An 11,236-nucleotide genomic window follows, 5' to 3' on the forward strand; every position below is an offset into this window, starting at 1 on the left:
CCTGAGACATATATATTTTTAAAATTTTCATATTCATGTTATATATTTCTGCCTTTATAAATAACTTACCTCTACCAGGCCAATGTTTTTTAGTTAATCAAATATAGGTATAAATCTCCTGTTCATACTACACACTTGAATTTTCTTGAAACTTTCCTTTCCATTCTTAGGTCAAGTTGCTAATTCAAAAACATATACAACTAAAGGCACAAAGAATTAATATCATGAAAAAGAACACAAATAACAAATGTTGGCATGGATATAGAAGAAAGGGAACCCTCATACACCACTGGCAGGAATGTAAACTGGTGCAGCCTCTGTGGAAAACCATATAGAGATTCCTCAAAAAGCTAAAATTAGAATGACCCAGCAATTTCACTCCTATGTATATATATAAAAAAATCAGAAGCACTTGTTAAAAGATACATGCACCCCAATATTTATAGCTGCACTATTTAATAGCCAAGGCATGAAATAAATCTACATGTCCAGAGGGATGGGTAAAGAAAACATGGTACATATATACAATGAAACACTACTCAGCTATAAAAAAGAAGGAAATAAAGCCATTTGCAGCAATGTGGATAGATTTGGAGGGCATTATGCTAAGCGAAATGTCAGACAAATATTGTATGATATAACTTATATGTGGAATCTAAAAAAATACAATAAACTAGTGAGTATAACAAAAAGGCAGACTCACAGATATAGAGGACAGGCTAGTGATTACCACTGGGAAAATGGGAGGCAATATAGGTATGGGAGAGTGAGAGGTGCAAACTCTGGGTTCTAAGATAGGCTTCATGGATGTATTGTACTACATGGGGAATATAGCCAGTATTCTGTAATAACTGCAAATGGAAAGAAACTTTAAAAAATTCCATATAAATGTTTTAAAAATGGAAGTTAAATAAAAGGAATAGAATAAAGAACAGTTAAGTTATATAAAAACAACAATTTAGCATTTATATCCACTGTGTAGATGGCTGGATGGCATCACTGACTCAATGGACATGAGTTTGAGCAAACTCCGGGAGATAGTGAAGCACAGGAAAACCTGGAGGGCTGCAGGCCATGGGTGTGCAAAGGATCAGACATGACTTAGTGACTGAACAACAGTGCAATAACATGATAAAAGTTCACATGTCATCATATCTAATATTTCCAACAACCTGTGAGTATAATGTTAATTTTCAGTCTTATACATGAGGAAATAACATTTAGATGAGATAAAGCAAGTTGACCAGTACTAAAGATCCAATATGTGGTGCATTGAACTTAAGAACTTACACACTGTGTCATACATGGTTACCTTTTCACCAAGCTTAACATTCTGTCATGTAAAATTGAGAGTATAAAAAGATCGTTGAGGAACACTATCTGTCATTCATGATTTTTTTTAAATGCTATGTAATGCTTAGATCTCCAGCAGCAGCACATTTTAGGCCAGTGAAGGGAAGAAGTTTGGCCTTCCAAGGCAAAATATTCAGCTGAAGCTAATAAGAACTATTCATTTTTAAATAAAAGTATATTATATTTCTGCTTCCAGGGATATGGAGCAGATGTAATTTCCCCACTCCTCTTCCTAAACAGATTTCAGTTTTAGTTCCGCTCAAAGCAATGGACCTTTATTTTTTCTTTTTTTAAAAAAGAAGAAAGATGAAGAGAATAAAGAAGACCAGATAGAAACTTCAGGACACAAAGTTTCTCTTTGCATCATATCACAGGCTTGCAAAGGAAAGACTGACAACACCAATGAACACAGATAAATGTCGCCCCAACAAACACTTGCTCTCTGTAGCCAAAAAGTTAGGAAAGAGACGTTAGACAATAATGCTCAACTAGAGCCAAGAGCAAAATCTATGACTCCCCTACTCCAAGATTCCAGAAGTTTTACTTTGCCTTTGGGTGAAGCTAATTAGCAAACACACATGGCCCCAAATCTGCCCCCCATTCCCAGCTCTTGAAGACCCCTTACTTTTTCCTTTCAGTGTGGTTAAGTGTATATTGCAGTGTGATCTTTCTGCTTCGTTGCAATACCCGTGAACTTTGAAATATTTGCTTCAACACTGGCTAAAACATGCTGTCTCATAAAATAGTACAACAATGTTTAGGTTTAGAGCAAAAAGCACACATCATATCATGAACCATGAAGATATAAAGAGAATGAGAATAAAAGGCAATAAATGCCAGGAATAAGATAATAGAAACATTAAAATTATTGATACATATTTTAAAGTAATCCTGAAAAGTTTTAATGGAGAATTAAGAACATACTTGAAGCAAAAGATAAATACAAATAAAAAGTTTCAGCACATAAATAGAAATTATCAGCAAAGAAAATTTATAAAGACCAATCTGAAGGAAATTTTAGAACTGAAAATACAATAGTCAAAAATTTAGTGGATGGTCTTAGTAGTATAGTATAGTATCAGGAGGTATAGTATTTCTACATTTGTTAGAATCATTGTGCTATTGGTACTTATTTTATTTTACCAGATGCTTAAAAGAGGGATACTATAACTGGCCTATCAAAGTAATCAGAACTTATTAAAATAATTATTGGGAAAATGGGTCCCTAGATGAAATTGCTCTATTTAAGTGTACTGATGAAGATTTTTAATTTGCTGAAACTACTATTTTAAATTTGTGTAATTGTCAAAACGCATTGGTGAGTACTGTGTTGAACATTTTATGTTGATCACTTTAATGTTTCACAAAGTATGGGGCACACAGAGTTGTTGTTATAAGATATACACAGACAGAAAAAGTACTTCTTTCCATTTTTCTGACCTTATTGAGTCAAAGAGAACGTCTCTGTTTGGTACCACAGTTTCTTTATAATTTTTTTCCTTTCTTAACAAAGTTAAATCCTCAGGCTCAAAATCTTCAGCTGACTCAATATTTAGGTATTTAGATAGGACTTTCTAGCATTGCTTCATTTTCAAAATGTTTATTTTTTGGTTGTCTGCTGTTTATGAAAGCATCCTTGTTTCCCATTGTAATGGTAGTATATTTTTTTTAATGAAATACCTTTAATTTTTTAAAAATTAAGATGAAATAAAAATAATAAGCAACAAGAATTCATATGAAGTGAGAACATAGCAAAACTCATGAGGGCATTATGCTAATGCAGAATTTTAAACACTATATGTTAACTCATTGTTTTTCCCATTAACTATGAGATTAATGTCTCAGTTTCATAAGTTCGAGGACTGAAGCTAAGTGATTTATTCCAGATTTTTCAGAGAGTTATAGATAGTTCCTGTGTCTTAGAGATTCAGTTCAGTTCAGTTCAGTTGCTCAGTCGTGTCTGACTCTTTGCGACCCAAGAACCACAGCACTCCAGGCCTCCCTGTCTATCACCAACTCCTGGAGTCCACCCAAACCCATGTCCATTGAGTCGGTGATGCTATCCAGCCATCTCATCCTCTGTCGTCTAAAGGGTTAATAGGGTAGCAGAGATGTGCCTGCAAACGGGTCTCTCGGCTCGGGCTGAACGTGCTTGCAAACGAGGCCTTCTGCCAAAAGAGTCTGGACACAGCCTTGAGTTTAATGGTCCGTTGCAAATGACGGAGCATTCCCTTCTTGTGATGAGAAGGAAAAGAGGGCTTTGGACAGACTCTGCAGTAGACAGGGATTTCACTCCCCCTTGCTGTACGATAACATGTATGCACCTGCGCTGTACTGAAAAGGCTTATTCATGCAGTCTGGAATTCTGCCTAGGGGGGCTTTATAATAATAAACAGAAAATTGTTTGCGCAGTTCTGTTCCTCCGGCCGGAGTGGTGTATTGTCTGTTTCTTGTGTGTCTCGTGTTTTGTCTTTGTTTCATTTCGCTCACAACAGTCGTTCCCTTCTCCTCTTCCCGCTCTCCATCTTTCCCAGCATCAGGGTCTTTTCAAATGAGTCAGCTCTTTGCATCCGGTGGCCAAAGTATTGGAGTTTCAGCTTCAACATCAGTCCTACCAATGAACACCCAGGACTGATCTTCTTTAGGATGGACTGGTTGGATCTCCTTGCAGTCCAAGGGACTCTCAAGAGTCTTCTATAACACCACAGTTCAGAAGCATCAATTCTTCTGCACTCAGCTTTCTTTATAGTCCAACTCTCATATCCACACATGACCACTGGAAAAACCATAGCCTTGACTAGATGGACTTTTGTTGACTCAGCTTGTCAGCAAATGCCCCTTCTTTACAACAATGCCTACAAAAATTAAGACACTAAATTCCTCCTCCATAGAAATTCTACCCCCAGTTATGTGGTTCATTGTCTCTGACATTGACAAAATGACTGTGGGAATTGTCAATCTGTAACAAATAGTCTGTCATATATTTCTTCAACCAATATTTGTTTATTCAGGTTCCATGGAGAACTGCAGTCGAGGGTCTGCAATCATGACTAGCTAAAGGCAGTTCTCCGAAAGGCAGGGGAAAGAGAATGCTTTTACAGAGGGACAGAGAAGTTGAGAAAGCTGTAGTAAAGAATCCATGGCTTCTTACTGGATGAGTTTTGCTCAGAAAGAGGAGGAGTCTTTCTTCTTCCTCTTGGGCTCTGCAGTCTCAGGGTGTGAGAGCTTCTTCTTCTGGATTTTAAAATCTGTTTAAGTTTCTATTTATTAATTTTTTAATACAGCTTTAAGTAACTCTATCTTTTAAAAAATGTAATTTAGAAATAATCACTGACCTGGGGTTATAAATAAATGGAAATGGTCTATGTATAATCCCTTTAAAAACACCTCAAATAAACTTATTTTGTTGATTGTAGCAATGCATATCACTTGCATGTCAGGCAGATAAGGGATTCTCATGTTCTTTCTTCTGATACCATCCATTTGTAAAGATTATAACTCAGAAAAAAAATTAAATGAAGATACTAATAAAAGAGAAGTCCTAAATAAGTCTAAAACTTTCCATTTAATAAATGACTCAATAATGTCTACAAGATTGAAAAGCTTTGGCTAGATGGGTTAGGAGAGAATGAAAAAGAATATATTTGCATAAGTTTTGCTGCAGAATTGAATTAGATGTTACATCTTCTCGAGGTTCAGGGCAAAAATCAGAGATGTAGTTATGACTAGAGAATTGAGATGGATAGCTTTTATTATTCAAAGAAGTACATTGTGATATTACTCAAAAAAAAAAAAGAGAATACATTTCACTTATTTAATGAGCTTATTTGGACAGATTTGAATGTACACAATGGAAACAACCATATAAAAAATTTCAATTCCATTCATCCTAGCTCTGTTGATACACAAATCATGTTTGGTTAAAATACTCATTTAAGTATTAAAGTCTTTTAGGTTTTTTCTATTGGAGAAGGAAATGGCAACCCACTCCAGTACTCTTGCCTGGAGAATCCCATGGACAGAGGAGCCTGGTGGGCTACAGTCCACGGGGTCGCAAAAAGTCGGACACGACTGACTTTCACTTCATGTAACTATAGAATTGTATTAAAAGACATTTTTAATGGATTGACTTTTACCAAAATTCCAAATCGTATCTCCCAAGAAGAGGTTTTTTTTTTTTTTTGATTCTTTTTTAGAAAGTCATAAGGACAAGAAAAATGTTATCTGGATATTTTTTTCATCATTTGTTTATATTCTTTGCTTCAAAATGACCAAAGCTTTGCCTACATGAGGAAAATAGCTTGCCTGTGTTGCTCCAATTAAGGACAGAGAAAGAAAGCAAATTAGTTATTAGGTTTAAGCAACTAGAGTAAAAATTTCCTGAATTTATTCTTTTTACCTCTGTGGTGTACTTAGGATGCATGTTATGTTATCATCTCCTGAATATATAGACTGTAAAAGATATGGGACATAATTTGGGGTTTTATTAAGGACTATTGGTAAAAAAATAATAATAATAACACCTAGAAGATGGAGTAAATTCATTGAAAGTGTAGTGGAACCACTTTACTTAGAGGTCTGTAGTTAATAATTACATAATGTGGTCAAATGTCATCTATATAGTATATGTGAGATTCTAAGGCATTAAAATCAAATTAATGTTGATACTGGCACTCCATAAATCTTAAGGAAATTTTAGTAGAACAATTCTAGTAGAAATTTAGCAGACTAGCAAAGGTATGTGAATAGCTGAAGTCTTTCCCAAGAAATATGAAATGGATGTGATCAGTCTAACTTTCACAAACATTCTCAGTTAGTCAATTAAATGAAAAAAAAAAAAAAGTTAAGTGCAGTTAAGTTTTTCTAAGAGGGCACCCTTAGAGGGCACCTCTAAGAGGAACTCTGATCTACTTTATTATGTATCCTGTGTACAAGCTTAAGTTTATCTCTTTTCTGATGTCAGGCAGTATTTCAGAACAAAATGAAGATAGAATTAGAATAATGATTTTCAGCATATAAAATCCGTGTTCTTATTAATAACCAAGTTTGGGGCAAATTAGCCAATTTTGACCCAAGACAAATGGAAAACTTACCAGGCACATGAAAATGACTGGTGGTAAGTTTGAATCATCAGGCCTCAAGTCACAAATGAGCCATGTCACCCATAGCTTTAATTCAGAATCCATCTTGTTATCACTATTTCAACACACAATAAATACATATCAGTATTGTGGCTTCATCTATATTGATTAGTCCTAGCCAAAGAGAAGAAAAAAACTTATTTTAAAAAAGAGAGCCAATTTTTGCGCTTTAAGAGAGAAGCACAAGATTAAGTCATTTTCTGAAAACCACAGAAGTCTGTGGGATAAAGAGTGGAACACCAATATGGTTTAAATATATTTGAGATATTTATAGAGGGTATCAAACATTGCTACATTTTTTAGATTGGTTATGTGTCAATACCTGCTTTGGGTAAAGATATCCTGACATTAATTATATATGGAACATAATGACTAATGACAGTATAATATGGAACAACATAAGCTTGTAGCCCATTACCATCTTCCCTAAACATTATTTCAAAAGAAAAAGAACAGACTGCAATAATTTTCAACTAAGGATGTGGATTTACCATTTGTTAATAAATAATTGACTAATCCATAAGTCTTTGAAAAAAGAAAGAGGTAAACAAAATACTAATGGCTGTTAATACCAAAAATGTATATATTTAACTCATATTAAACCTGAATATTCAGAGATAAAGAGCATCAGAAAGGAAGATCCAGAGTTCACAGGTTCAGTTTTATGTTTTAATCTTTTCTTATGCTTGGCAGTGTGTTCTTTGTGTCTGGCAAGAACCTCATCCCCTGCAGCACTGTGCTGTTACGCATGAAGAGGTCTAAGTAAGCCTTTTAAGAATATGTAGTACTGTTTTCAGTGTGCCAAATACTTTGGGAAAGGTCACATACTACAAAAATAGGAAAATTAACATAATGTAAAAGTAGTAAATTTTCCATTATCTTTTATATAAAATAAAGGTATATACACCAGAATTGTTTAGTATGTATATAACATAAGCATAATATCACCATTCTCTTTTTTTTGCTTAGCTCTTACTAGAGTATGGTCAATACGATTTCAACTATCCATGCGTGACCTATTTCCTTTCCAATAGCCTGTGTCTCTTAAAGACCTTCATATTCCTTAAATTTTATAGTTACCACCTTCCTTTTAAAACATTGTGATTATACCTTAATCTTAAAGAAGATACTGTTTGTTTTTACTTGTATTAGATTTTTATGTAAATGGAATCATATTGTGGTTATATTCTGTGACTTTTTCAAGAGTGTCTTTATATGATACCTGTTATGTGTGTCTGGGTGCAATTCATTTTTCATTAGTATGCAATATTCCACCAAATGACTTGCCTTAATTTACTTTTGAATTTTGCTTATGATGTTTGTTTGTTATTAAAATTATATGCTTTAATAAATTGTGCTTCTAAAACCTGTCCAATGCATGTTTGTTGGTATTCACATGCAAGAATTCCCACAATACATGTGTAAGAAGAGTTTGTTCTTGTTTAGTTGCTAAGTTGTGTCCCCAGAGTGGGGAGGAGCAGTGTGGAGGCAGGGACAACAGTTGTAACTAGGCGACCGGGAAAGACGTCTGTCATATTTGGTAAGAGCTTAGGACTGAAACCTACACCCTCATCCCAGCCGCAAACTCCCAATCTCCTTTATCCTTGTTTTTCAGTTGCTATGTCTGACTCTTCGCTACCCCATAGACTGCAGCATGCCAGGCTCCCCTGTCCTTCACTATCTCCCTGAGTTTTTGCTCAAATACATGTCCATTGAGTTGATGATGCCATCTAACCATCTCATCATCTGCTGTCCCCTTCTCCTTTTGCATTCAATCTTTCTCAGCATCAGGGTATTTTCCAGTGACCTGGCTCTTTGCATCAGGTGGCCAAAGTATTGGAACTTCAGCTTCAGCATCCTAAAGGAAATCAATCCTAAAGAAAATAAACCCTGAATATCCAGAATAGAATCCTGAGCTTCAGCTTCAGCATTAGTCCTTCCAATAAATATTCAGGATTGATTTCATTTAGGACTGAATGATTTGATCTCCCTGCAGTTCAAGGGACTCTCAAGAGTCTTCTGCAGCACCACAAGTCTGGTCCAACTCTTACACCTGTACATGACTACTGGAAAAATCGTAGCTTTGACTATGCACACTTTTGTCAGAAAAGTAACATCTCTGCCTTGTAATACATTGTCTAGTTTTGTCATAGCTTTTTTTCCCAAAGAGCAAGCATCTTTGAATTTCATGGCTGCAGTCATCATCCACAGTGATTTTGGAGCCAAAAGATAATAAAATCTGTCACTGTTTTTACTTTTTCCCCTTCTATTTGCCATGAAGTGATGGGACCAGATGCCATGATCTTAGTTTTTTGAATGTTGAGTTTTAAGCCAGTGTTTTCACTCTCCTCTTTCATCCTCATCAAGAGGCTGTTTAGTTCCTCTTCACTTTCTGCTCTTAGAGGGGTATCATCTGCATATCTGAGGTTGTTGATATTTCTCCTGGTAATCTTGATTCTAGCTTAGTGATGAATTATAGCATATATTATTCCTCTATTTTTCAAGATGATGTCATAGTATTTTCCAAAGTATTCTTCTTATCTACCTATCGTCCATGTTGTGTAATAGTTCCCATTCATTTACAACGTTCTCTTTAATTGGAACTAGGTTTCCTCATTGGTGACCTTCAAGTTGGTATAAAGTGGTGCTTATTATGGTCTTCATTTGCATTTCCTTTAGAACATGTGTAGTTGAAAAGGTTTTTTAGCAATTAGTTAATTATTCTTGTTGCCTTTTTTATAAAATTTTCATCTAGATCTTTTATTTATTTTTCTAAAATAAATGTTAAGTGCTTTGTCTTTTACTTTGTGATTTATATTCATTATGTGTTTAGTTTGTTACATGTTTGTTAGTTAATAGTGTTACAAATATCTTTCCCCATATTTTACCCAGTCTTTTCACTTCCTTTATGATTGAAGTATGATAAAATATCAATTTTTATTAAATTGGATTTACCGACATTGTTGTGGTTAGCATTTAGTGTCTCTTGTTAAAAAGAACTTGTTTTCAAATAAGATAAAATCATACTTCTGTAATTTCTACTAAATGATAAACTATTACTTTTACATTTAAGTCTTTAAGCAGTCTTACTTTTTTCTTGAAAGTAGTCTGGTAGGATGCAAAACCCTATTTTTCCTATTGAAATAAATAATTTTCTCATCTTCATTTATTGAGCATATACTCCTTGACCCAGTAATATGTGATGTCTTCTATATTAAATTCTAGATTTCCATATGTAACTGACCTTTCTCTGTATCCTTTCATCCACTTCCTTTATTAATCTGTATCTTCAAAAACAACCATTATCTTAGCTTCTACCAACATAAATTAATCCATCTGTTTTTGAAATCCAAGTATGTTTGATAAATATTTACAACTGTGTACAGATTACATCCTCAGAATTATGTTTATGAGACTTAGTCATGTTGTGTGTAGGAGTAGACTTTCTCCTTATGACTGTACAGTATTTAATAAATAGAAGAGCATGTTTAAACATCGTGTCATTCATAGACATTTAGGCTGCACTGAGTTTGGAGCTATGGCATATAGTGCTTCCATGAGAAGTTTTAAACACGGCTTTTGGTACACGTATGTGTGCATGACTGTTGGATGCATCCTTATTGCTTTAGTGTTATTTTGTGTTCATTAGATTTTTTAATGTAGGGCTGCTGACAACAAATTCTTTCTTTTTTTTTTTTTGTCAGCCTAGGGATATCATTATTTTGCTGTACTTTTGAGGGATATTTTCATTGTATATAGAATTCTAACTTATGATTTATTTTCTTTCAGATTTTCAAGAATGTTATCACTTTGTATTCTGGTTTCCATTATTTCCATTGCTGTAAGTCTTATTGTTGATCCTTTAAGTATTGTGTCTTTTTCTCTGGCTACTTTTAAGATTTTTTTTTTTTGTCTTTTCTTTTCAGCAGATTTGCCACGATAAACCGAGGTGTGATTTTCTTTGTTTATATTATGTTTAGCCTTCATAGTGCTTTTAAATCTCTGGCATGGTATTTTGTCAGTATTGAAAAATACTTCATTTTACCTTCAAATATTTTTCTGGCTCATTCTCTTTCTCCTCTTCTTGGATCTGGCTGCATTTATGTTAATATTTTTTTCACGTTTCATATATCTCTTGCTTCTTTTATGTTTTAAACCTTTTTTTTTTCCTCTCATGCTTCAGATTGTTCTTTGTTGTCCTATCTTCCAGGATATGTATCTTCTACCCTGCTGTATTTTACCGACATTAAATCCCTTAGTTCTTAATTTCGGTGATTGAGGTTTTAGCTGTAGAATTCCCATTTACTTCTTTTTTTTGCAAATCTCTGCTTAGATTCTCTGAGATTATAATATTTTCACAATTTGTTCTATTGCTGGTTTTTCCCTTTGTAAATTGCTCCTGCATCTTGGTATGCTTGATTGACAAGTATTGATTGATTAGTGGATACTGGGCTATGAAACTGAAGGGAACATTTAAGGTCCTGAATGGAGTTCTGTTTGACCTAGTAGAACTTTTGATTTTGGCAGACAAATTATAGCAGTTGCCTCTCTTAATCTGAGTTTGATCTGCTTCCAAACAGGTTTTTAGGCTCTCTTGAGTTGTTAGCATTTATGCATATGTTGTTGCTTTCAAGGGTCCCAAAGGAAAGCTTGAAAATGTTTAGTAGGTCTCCTAAATAATGATATTTTTATTCATCAAGCATTAACAGAAGGTCAAAAGCCCTGTCAGTTCTCAGATTTGC

Source organism: Oryx dammah, unplaced genomic scaffold (assembly GCF_014754425.2).
Source record: "Oryx dammah isolate SB20612 unplaced genomic scaffold, SCBI_Odam_1.1 HiC_scaffold_17, whole genome shotgun sequence".
Classification (NCBI taxonomy): Eukaryota; Metazoa; Chordata; class Mammalia; order Artiodactyla; family Bovidae; genus Oryx; species Oryx dammah.